Below are 12500 nucleotides of genomic sequence, written 5' to 3' on the forward strand. Positions count from 1 at the left end.
GGACCAATGACGCGGTTGTCGACGTTTTCATTGCGCTAATGTAATTTTTTCTCCTTTTATTTCTCGTCCATTTTAATTTTCATTTATGCCAACAGTTGCATCCAGAGAGGTTCTAAAAGCTGTAAGAGTCGAAGCAGACTATTCAGCGTTCTGGAGACACACAACAAAAGGGTTTGTGATCACTAGGCGGTGACTTCGACAACCGTGCTGGAACAGAGAGCCACATGAGAGCGAGGGTCTTCACTCTCGTCCCTCCCGCCACTGCGCAAAGTCACGGCACTGCGACACCACCCGCCCACATCCCGTCTCACCTGTGCATCTCACCTGAGCACCCGCATAACGGTGCCCAGCTTCGAGTGCCATCGGGCGAAGTTGAACGCCTTCGTCTCCTATGGATCTTTTAGTGTGAGGTGATCTTCAAACCGAGTGGCGTTTTCTTTTGGATGTAATTACGATACTGTACGAAATCAGTGCTATTCCAGGAGATTACCAAACAGTGCCTCAATAGTGCCAGCTACGTGCAACTTCAGTGCCGTGACATAATGCAAACGGTGCCATTGCAACGATCGTAACCAGTGGAGGTATTTGGAAGTAGTGCCACAGATAATGTGCTTGAAGGCCCCAATTGCCTTTGCGAAGCTTACTTATATGTGTAACCAATAGCAAACATAATGGGTACCGTAGTTACCAACTTGTGTCCTCTTAGGTCGCCGTCGTGGATTTAAGCGCGACTGGGAGTGTGATTTTTAACTCAGTGTGTGTTTGTGTGTGTCCCTAACGTTGTCCTTTATTGGAGTTACTTCTTGGCGTCTTCCACAGAACAACGTTCACCATGAGTACGGAGATCTCAGACTTCCAAGACGTAAGTACAAACCCCGTAGGTTTTATCTAGCGCTCCACCTATTTTCAATTTGACAGGCCAGTTACTGCAATTATGTGTACTATGCGCAACGTTTAATCGAACGGGATTTAAATAATAATCAGAGGAGTTTAACATATAAAACAGTCTTATTATTACCAGCTGAGGTTTCCTAACAAGATGATAAGTAAAAAATTACGACATATTTTCTGATACCTGTCACAGGACTCAGAATTCAAGGATGCATAACTACGCGAGGTGATGAAATTTCCTACGTTTCTTGCGTTGCTCCATCGTTAAATCTTTTTTATTCTTGAACAGTAAACCACCTTGAATACGAGGAATTGTGACCTCTATTACTTTACGAAGTTAATTCTACGTATTAAGAATAACATTAATAATAATCTAGTTTGTACAAATTCTGTTTTCCAACGAAGGGGAAGACATTTTTAATGAAATGTGAAAAACTACGACGCAGAGAGCCATACAAAATTGCTACTACATTAAAAAGGAATATATTAAAATTAATTTAAATTAAAATTCAGTTTTTCAACAAAAAGTGACCCAATTTTGACAGAATTCTATAAACTTCCGTAAATGAATACGTGACTTAACATACACGGTAAAGCAAATGGAAATATGATTTGCAGCGCTCCAATATCACTAATTAATTTCGAGAGTCATAAGACATTTCTTATTGAAAATATATCGTGTCTTCGCTCTGTGACCCGTAACACTAAATGTCAGAAGTGAATGATTTAACAATGTTTAAATTAACCACGAAAGCAATCTTATAATAATTAGTTAATATTTTCATAATAAGAGTCTTATTCTTCATTGATTTGTCTCAACTTAATCCTTAAAAAATTTTCGGTATTTCCGATTATTAAGGAGTCCCTTCGCTTGATTTTCTAGTTACTACTACTAAGTACTTAACCCATACCAACAAGTTGTGAGATACCGTAAGAGAAAAAGAGTAGGTTACTGAAATCGTGTATAACAACAGAAATCTCCCTCGCCGCTATTCTCTTTGCTTACAACCTTCTAATTTCTTTGGTTATTTTCACCTACACGTTAGCGTTTCATTTAAACAATAATACGTCATGTTACTATTTTCTTTTTATTTAAAAGGTTAACCAGACTTTTTATTCTATAATCTTAAGGGGGTTGTCACTATCCTACGAAATATGAATATGATCAAGAATAAAATATATATAAATTTTCCTCTAGCATATTGACCATAAATTTGGCCCTAAATTTCTAAAAAAATAACTTTGTAATAAAAGATCTCCATTGCGAGATAGAAGAGAAAACATACAGTATTCACATGAAATCTTGACTTAAAAGTTTAATTACCGAAAAATAAATAATTACAAAATGTTTATAAACTACGTATGCGTTTATGATCACTGATAAGATTGATACACGATTACTTATGATAATAACTGATCAAAGCATTGATAATACGGAGAAAATATTCCTCACCGCCTACGAGTAGATGACTGGAATGAATATCAACATTACTATAGTCAATTCTTATTAGTGAGGCAGATTTGCACTCGCAGGAGTGCCCTTTTAGCTCGGAAAAGTTTCCTGATCGCTGATTGGTTGGACAAGATAATTCTAACTAATCAGATAGTAGGAAACTTTTCAGAGCTAAAAGGGCACCCCTGCGAGTTAGTGCAAATGCGCCTCCATAAAAAAAATTGAGTATAGAACATTTAGGATATAGAATAGGTCAAATTCTTGGATTAATACTTTTTTTTTTCTTTAATGCGTTATCTATTTCCCAATGTACTAGATAATTGTAGTTAAGAGTCAATTCCTGCCATTTGGTTCCACAATCATTCTATGCACTAAGTGCTTTCCTTTCTCATCCAGAAACTTCAACTATTTGTCTCATCACAGTAATTTCTTTTCTCTCTATCTAAATTCTCTTGTATGGGTCAAAGGTCTCTTCTTTTTCCATATTTCAATAGTATTATGGGCGGGTTTAAGTAGCCATATTCTCGATTTCCTTTTCTTTCAATAGGTTTCTCATCTTTACAGGAGTTATTATTATTATTATCATTATTATTATCATCATCTAATCTACAACCCTAGTTGGAAAAGTAGGATGTTTTAAGCCCAGAGGCTCCAACAAGGAAAATACCCCAGTGAGGAAAGGAAAAAAAGGAAAATAGAATATTTTAAGAAGATTAACAACATTAAAATAAATATCCTATATAAGCTATAAAAACTTTAACAAAACAAGCAGAAGAAAAATAAGATAGAATAGTGTGCTCGAGTGTACCCTCAAGCAAGAGAACTCTAAATATATTCCTTCATTCTAAACAACATCAAAATAAATATCCTATATAAGCTATAAAAACTTTAACAAAACAAGCGGAAGAAAAATAAGATAGAATAGTGTGTTCGAGTGTACCCTCAATTAAGAGAACTCTAAATATATTCCTTCATTCTAAACAACATCAAAATAAATATCCTATATAAGCTATAAAAACTTTAACAAAACAAGCAGAAGAAAAATAAGATAGAATAGTGTGCTCGAGTGTACCCTCAAGCAAGAGAACTCTAAATATATTCCTTCATTCTAGTCTAGCGGAATTATTATTATTATCATTTTTTTTCTTTTTTTTTTTTTTTGAGTTGATAAGAAGATTTCCCATCTTTCCCTGTGTCGTGCTCAACTCCAGAGGCAAAGGCATCATTCTCCACATAGTTAGACTTGGTAATGGCACACCATCGAGTCCACTCGGCGCCTGAGTACATTCCTAAAACTTTCTTTGATAAATGACCGTAAAACTTAAAAAACTAATATACTTCGAGGTGCATTGTGGACAGGCCGTTTTCTGCTGCGATTTATTTTGTCTTTCTAACTACAAATTGTCCATACATTAATTTGTAAAAAAAAAAAAAAAAAATAAATGATAAATAAAAATGATCACTTTATTGATTGTGTGTAATCCAAATTAATCAAGCCTTCCTGAAGATAAAATTATACTAAATATATATATATATACATACATACATACATACATACATATATATATATATATATATATGTATGTATATATATACATATATATGTATATATAATGTATATATGTATGTATATATATACATATATATGTATATATAATGTATATATGTATGTATATATATACATTATATATATATATATATATATATATATATATATATATATATATATATATATATATATATAAATTAAGAATGCGATCATCTGGGTGGAAATAATGAGGGAAAGTCCGACTAGCAATGAGCTATACAACCGATTAATGGACGGACGAAGTCTGCCAATCTCAAACTTTCCATCATTAATGCTGCTAAATAATGGGTATTTTGCTTGCTTTCTACGATTCCGACTCTGTTATCATCAGATTCCTGCAAATCTTTCATCCAAAGTGCTACAGAGTGTGAGTAACCATAGCTCAACCCATAATGTCGATGCTACTGGAGAAATTGCTATTTTCTTAAAATATTCTGATGTTCAACTTTTTGATGTTTAACTTTTACTTCTGCGAAAGATCAATGGAAGAAAGGAGAGATTATTACTTCATTTAAATATGATAAAGGTGTCTGTTAAAATATTTGATTAATGTTATACAAATGAATGTTTAATTTGCATCCAAGCGTATACTGAAAAGGGGTTTGATTTATTTTGCTTTTCGAAGTAACTTGAATATACTGTTCTGTCACGTATAATTTCCAATGACCCGTTTGATGTACAGTTATTAAATATTTTTACAACAGTGGGCAAAATATAAACTATTTTTTTTAACAAACATTAAATACAAGTATTTTAGGATTTAAGAAAATAGCGTAAATATCATAACCATTCATTCATTTTTTTGACTAGTAAGTTGTGAATGAAAAATTAGACTATTTCTACTAACAACCTTTCCTTACGTGAAATGCTTCCTTACTAATTAAAAAAAATAACAAAAAATCCTAGTTTTAGTTTTTTTGGGGGTTGTAAATGAAAAATTAGACTATTTTTACCAACAACCTTTCCCTAGGTGAAATGCTTCCTTACGATGTTGAAAAAAAATAACAAACAAATCCTATTTGGAGTTTTGGGGGGTTGTAAATGAGAAATTAGACTTTTTACAAACAACCTTTCCCTAGGTGAAATGCTTCCATACTATGTTGAGAAAAAAAAATCCTATTTGGAGGTTTTGGGGGGTTGTAAATGAAAAATTTGACTATTTTTACCAACAACCTTTCCCTAGGTGAAATTCTTCCTTGCTATGTTGAAAAAAAAATCCTATTAGGAGTTTTTTTGGGGGTTGTAAATGAAAATTTAGCCTGTTTTTACCAACAACCTTTTCCTAGGTGAAATGCTTCCTTACTATGTTGGAAAATAAATATCCTATTTGGAGTTTTTTGGGGGTTGTAAATGAAAATTTAGCCTGTTTTTACCAACAACCTTTTCCTAGGTGAAATGCTTCCTTACTATGTTGGAAAATAAAAACATATCCTATTTGGAGTTTTTTGGGGGTTGTAAATGAAAATTTAGCCTGTTTTTACCAACAACCTTTCCCTAGGTGAAATGCTTCCCATTTCGAAAAAAAAAATTCTATTTGGAGGTTTTTTGGTGTTGTAAATGAAAAATTAGACTATTTTTACCAACAACCTTTCCCTGGATGAAATGCTTCCTTACTATATTGAAAAAAAAAAAAAAAACATATCCTATTTGAAGTTTTTTGAAGGCTGTAACTGCAACAAGAGAAATGCAACGTCTTGATGACCAAATGATGTTCCTCGTGTTGCAACTATATAGGTTAACAATATAGAATGTATTCATACTAAAGCCCAATCTCATTATGGTTCTAATCAGCACACGGCCAGTTCAAGGATATTTTCGTTACTTTCACTCCGAAAGATTTCGAACTAACAACCACTTCATGCGTTCTACTTTGGAAAACGATTACCAAGTGTGTTCTTAAGGGTTTCAAATGCAAAAATGTTCCTCTATAATATATATATGTGTTTAAAAGTAAGAATTACATAAGAAAAGGGTGATATTACGTATTATGTTGTATCATTAATTTGCTTGAAATTGGTATAATTTTACTAGTGTTTTATTTCAATATTAACCTAAACTGCAGCTCATTAAAAATATTCATATATAAAAGTAAGAATTACATAAGAAAAAATTGATATTATGTATTATGTTGTATCATTAATTTGCTTGAAATTGGTATAATTTTACTAGGGTTTTATTTCAATATTAACCTAACCTGCAGCTCATTAAAAATATTCATATATATTCTCAGGAGAGAATCAACGCAAAAACGCTAGGAATGAAAAAAATAAAAATAAATTAAAAAAAAAGAAAAAAAAATCCGACCGCACTTCATCAGGTAAAAATAATACGCCCGGAATCAAAATGCAAAATTGAGGTGATCAAAATCAAAATGCTTAAATTCTAGAAATTTCGTGGTTAGTGAAGCATGCAGGGAGAAACCACTGGCTTGATGCTAATCCTCGCTTGTTATCGATGTACCCTTGAGTTAAAATGTTCTCTCACTGAAAAGCCAGGCGGATTTTCCCCCGACAGACGACTAACAAAAGTATCATGAATTGTTATTATTATTTCCTAAGCTACAACCCTAGTTGAAAAAGCAGGATGCTATAAGTCCTAGGGCTCCATCGGGCAAAATAGCCCAGTGAGGAAAGGAGTTAAGGAAAAACTAGAAGGGAAGTTTAAGAACAATAATATTAAAATACCCCCAACAGACGACTAACAAAAGTATCATGAATTGTTATTATCATTTCCTAAGCTACAACCCTAGTTGAAAAAGCAGGATGCTATAAGCCCCTAGGGCTCCGTCAGGGAAAACAGCCCAGTAAGGAAAAGAAATAAGGAAAAACTAGAAGAGAAGTTTAAGAACAATAATAATATTAAATAAATCTTTCAAAATGTTCTTCATATCATAAATAAATGGTAGAATTTTCTTCTTAATAAGAGAGATGGCTAATAAATCTTCATCTGAAAAGAGCAAAATATCCTCTGTCATTATAAACAAATACATTACTTCGATTACACGAAAATCCGGGAAGAAATCCCTTTTTTTATACGAAACTAATCTAAATTCGAGAGCCGCGAAGTGTGTTACTGTCGCTCGCCCCACCTTTGGTTAAAAAAAGAAAAAATAATAAATAAAAAAAAAAGAATCAAGAAGCACCTAGTCCCCAGTCATGTCTCCAAGAAGATCGAACGGGGAAGAATAAAAAAAAAAAGAAAACAAAGAAATCAAAGGAATGCATGAACTAGCCCTAAGGATACGAGAGTTACACACAATCCACTCTCGTACTCCCTGGAGCCTGCCTTGTCCTGTGGGATCACAGGATCCTCAGCCCCACCCCTCACCTCTCCCATCCTAAAACATCCCACACCCTTTATTCATACCCCTGAACCTTCTCTCTCTCTCTCTCATCTCTCTCTCTCTCTCCTCTCTCTCTCTCTCTCTCTCTCTCTCTCTCTCTCTCTCTCGACCGGTCTTTTATCCTACATTCCCCTCCCTCCCCTCGTTCCCGGCCAGTATCCTGACTCGACACAATGCCGTCTGGCTAACCGCATAGGACGCCAAGCCCCGTTACTTCGGGGATTTTACCCTTTCTTCCCGTCCTGTCCTTTCAAGGAAGGAGATGAAGGAGGAGGATGACTTCGGAAGCACCTGCCTTCCGAAAGGGATCATTTCGTCTTGGCCGGACACACACACTCAACCGGTTCAGCACGTGGATTTAAATGTCCGGTTTATGTTCGGTTACGCGTGTCTCTTGAACTTCTCATGCAGCAGGATCTGGAAAAGGGATCTGGAAAAGGGAACATGTGAGGGAATGATTCATTCCACCGGCTGTCACGATATTTTATTCTTTATTACGAGCCGCTTGAAAAAGATTTTTCTTGTGTTATTAAAGCAGTTCCAAAGCACTAAAGCTTAATAAAATGTACCTTCCATTCCGGAACAGATGTCTTTGCAATAAATTCTTCATAAATGAAAATTTCGGTTTTGTATCAAAGAAATTCGGTTGACCGCAATATGGCGGAATTAGAATAAATCCTATTCGTATGTCCATATATGTATATTAAAAATAATATGCCAAGTAAGGTTAAATGTTGTGTTTAAAATATAAATTATTAAAAGTAAATCATCTTATTAGAATAGATTCAATTTGTCGAAATTTTAGAAAAAGATTTTCGACTCGTTAAAAATTATCTTATTAGAATAGGTTCAATTTGTCAAAATTTAAGAAAAATAGTTTCGATTCTATCATTATGATGGCGCTTCACAATGAGAATTTGGAATGGTCATCTAAATTCAAATTTTTCCTTTTATAAATCTTGTTTGAATTATTAGCATGACAAGAGTATGATAATGGAATTATATTTTTCCTACCCAGTGGCTCATTCGCATTCACTACAAATACTTCGCAAAAGATACTCCATATATATAAAAGTTTTAAATTCCGGCGATAGATTTTTCTTCAGTGAAATTGCGCACCATTTATTAATACTAATGGAGTGACGGCTACGAATAGCGCAAAAAAAGGTCGAACATAAACGCTGAATTATTTGCAATGCTATCATATTGATCAATATTTTCGTCAAAAATATGGCAATGACTATTCTCACCCATATTACAATATTTTATCAGAACTGGCTTTTGACGTAAATATAATTTCATTCATCGTCATATTATTAAAATTACTATGAGGCAACTATACTTTATCTTAATTTCAAAATATAAATTTAATATCAGCCTTGAAGAAAAGTTCATGTTATCCTAATATTTTGTGAGAGAGAGAGAGAGAGAGAGAGAGAGAGAGAGAGAGAGAGAGAGAGAGAGAGAGGAGAGAGAGAGAGAGAAGAGAGAGAGAGAGAGAGAGAGAGAGAGAGGAGAGAGAGAGAGAGAGATGAGAGAGAGAGAGAGAGAGCACACATTTAGCTAAAACTATTTTTATTCCGAAGTGTTCCCAAGTGTCAGCAAATGAGAGAGAGAGAGAGAGAGAGAGAGAGAGAAGAGAGAGAGAGAGAGAGAGAGAGAGAGAGAGAGAGAGAGAGAATAAACCCTTATTTAGCCAGCAGCTACATCCTCCCGTTGTCCTGCAACGCTTCAGTGCCGACGAATGTGATGTTTTGTACTTTTGGATATCGGGATTCTAAATCTTCCTAACTCATGAAGTGTGTAACTCATCTTCCAAGAATATTAAAAGAATTTATGAGGGAATGGAAGAGGCACGAATCACTATTACATAATTACGTCGCCCAAATGATTACTAGGGTTATTATTATTATCTGTTATTATTGCCGCGTATCTTTAGGTAGCATTTTATATTTTTATCAATAAAAAAAATCCCGTTTGCTGACGATGAATAAATTAGAAGTAGAAGTTCAACTTATATTAAATTAACAATAATTAATAATAACGATAATTTTCAGATTTTTAGCCTCTGTATTTTCCATCAACATGAGAATAAAAAAAAATTCATTGATAGACTGACGGTCGTTTCTGCACATATATATAAAACCATTCAGACGCATAAAAATAATTATAATGTTATTGAAATACAAGAAAAATTGCAACGAAGCATTATATATAATAAATATATATATATATATTTTATATATATATATATATATATATATATATATATATATATATATATCACACACACACATATATATAGTATAATATATATATATATAATATTATATATATATATATATATATATATATATATACTCCTATCTTATTTCTCTTCCTCTTGTTTTGTTAAAGTTTTTATAGTTTATATAGGAGATATTTATTGTTGTTACTCTTCTTAGAATATTTTATTTTCCTTTTTTCCTTTCCGCACTGAGCTATTTTCCCTGTTGGAGCCCCTGGGCTTATAGCATACTGCTTTTCCAACTAGGGTTGTAGCTTAGTAAGTAGTAATAATAATAATAATAATAATAATAATAATAATAATAATAATAATAATAATAATAATATAATAATAATAATAATAATATAATATATATATATATATATATATATATATATATATATATATATATATATATATATATATATATATATATATATCTTCATGTCATTTTTTTTCCTTGCAAAGGGTGACCATTAAGCATTTAAAACACGATTCTCACTGCCACATTTATAGTTTACACTGATGAATCGTGGATGAATTCTAACGCATTAGCCATTAAAGTCCCGAACAACCTCTTGTTACATAAAAAAAAAATTAATTAATTAATTAATATTGCTAACCAAGAAATGGTTTATTTAGTCCATCATCAGCGTGTAAAACTCTACGGAATATTAACGCCCATTTCTGTCATATCTAATCTTAACAACTTCTGTTGCGTGTTCTTATATGATTATCACTAATAACGGATAGGGATGAAAATAATAAATCAACATACAGAGTAAAATAAATCTGGGTTTAAAGGATGTTGAGTTATTAATATTTTTTTCTGGGAAACAGGTGTCCTACTTTGAAAAAAATTATTTGATAAATCTTTTCTAAATTTGAAATATGATTGTAGCTATTCCTAATACAAAAAATAACAATGGTGATAATGAACATGACTGAAATCAATTGCTTAAAATCATTATTTAGGTAATAAAGGTTTCGAATAGACGTGATGTTTAAAGTCGTTAACTAAATATCGTGATGTGTATATAAAGGACTTCCATTTGTAGTTACTAAGAATTGAGGTCAAAAATTTCCTGTGTTGATTATAAGATAATAAATGGGATAAATGTATCCTTATCTAAATATCTAATTATATATTTATAATAATTCCGTATAATTAAAAAAATGGTTTTAATAATTCTATTTAATTTGAAGAAATATATTTTTCACAAAAAAAAAATTATTTTAATCTTACAAGATTTATTTTGATTAGTCTTGAGATGAACATAGCGAAGGATCTGATCAAATGTTGTACTTAACAATCATTATTCACAGATTACTTTATTACATTTTCAAAATAATCTACTTTATATATATATATATATATATATATATATATATATATATATATATATATATATATATATATGTGTGTGTGTGTGTGTGTATATATATATATATATTTTATATATATATATATATATATATATATATATATATATATATATATCTCTCTAAGAACACTTATGAGCGATAAACTATTTGACTGTCACATGAAAGATAAAAAAAAAATGGCGCCTATCATGTTCCCTATTCTCCAGCGAAAACGAAAACTGGGCATCGTCATCTGGGCTAAGAATATTAAGATGTCATGTCCGCACCTTCACCGTTAAGTGTAGAAACCCGTAAAATTACCCCTTATCTGCATACCCTAAATAACAACCCACCCCCCCCTTACCTCCTACTCCTACTCCTCCTCCTCCTCCTACTCCTACTCCTCCTCCTCCTCCTTTCTTTGGTCTGTATTCAAAGAAGTCAAGATAATAATAACCATCACCAGCCTTCGGAAGCCGCAAGAACCAAGACGTCTGTATTTCATTATGCAAATAGAGGGATTGTTCTCAGAGAAAGTATCGCTATTAGTCACACAAAAGCGTAACTTTGTTCCTCTGGAGTGAAATATCCGGAGTCAATTAATTTCAACACATTGCATTGAAAATATATATATAGTGTATCTGTAAAGTAAATTAGTTTTACTCTCATCTAATAATTCATATAATTTCCTTAGAAAAATTATTCCTAGAAATTTCATACATAAATTTTATCTAAAAATTCATATAATTTCATTACCAAAATTATTCCTAGAAATTTCAAACATATATATGGAAACTTGATTCAAAAAAATTAATACGAGGCCATTTTATATATATAAACACGGGAGTCAATTAATTTCAACACATTGCATTAAACCAAAATATAGTGTATCTATAAAGTAAATTAATTTTACTCTCATCTAAAAATTCATATAATTTCATTAAGAAAATTATTCCTAGAAATTCCATACATGAATATGGAAACTTGATTCATAAAAAATTAATACAAGGCTATTTTATATACATAAACATATTTTTTGCCGAAGGACTAAACAGTTAAGCCATAGAATAGTTACTTTTTTATGCATCCAAATAAAGAATTTACTAGTTTTTTACCCAAGCATGACTCCTATAATAATATTAAAGCATTGTTTATTGAAAGGAAAACCACTGATATAAGAAAATAGTTGCATTTAGGCTACTAATCATCCGCTGTTTTTGTCATTGCAATAAAAGTGACACCTTGATAATGAATGGAAAATATGAAGTATTCTCGCACTCAAACAGCCTGCCCTTCGTGGTTTGATATCCTCTTCACCGCCACTAAAAAAATGATGATATTCCAGAAAATGATGGCATACTAATATATATATATATATATATATATATATATATATATATATATATATATATATAATATATATATATATATATATATATACTGTACATATATATATATACATATATATATATATATATATATTTATATATATATATATATATATATATATATATATATATAAAATAGGGGGATTACAAAATCAGGGTCTGATTTGGGTTGGCGATTGACCTATACTTTCAGAGTTAAAAGTACA

The 12500-nt window shown here is 31.8% G+C and overlaps 1 pseudogene; it reads left to right on the plus strand.

The window, feature by feature from the left end:
* Positions 1-117: 117 nt before the first annotated feature.
* Positions 118-12500, plus strand: part of LOC137626299 (Kruppel-like factor 3) — a 336171-nt pseudogene continuing 323788 nt past the window's right edge.

The sequence above is a fragment of the Palaemon carinicauda genome, chromosome 33 (genome assembly GCF_036898095.1).
Source record: "Palaemon carinicauda isolate YSFRI2023 chromosome 33, ASM3689809v2, whole genome shotgun sequence".
NCBI lineage: Eukaryota > Metazoa > Arthropoda > Malacostraca > Decapoda > Palaemonidae > Palaemon > Palaemon carinicauda.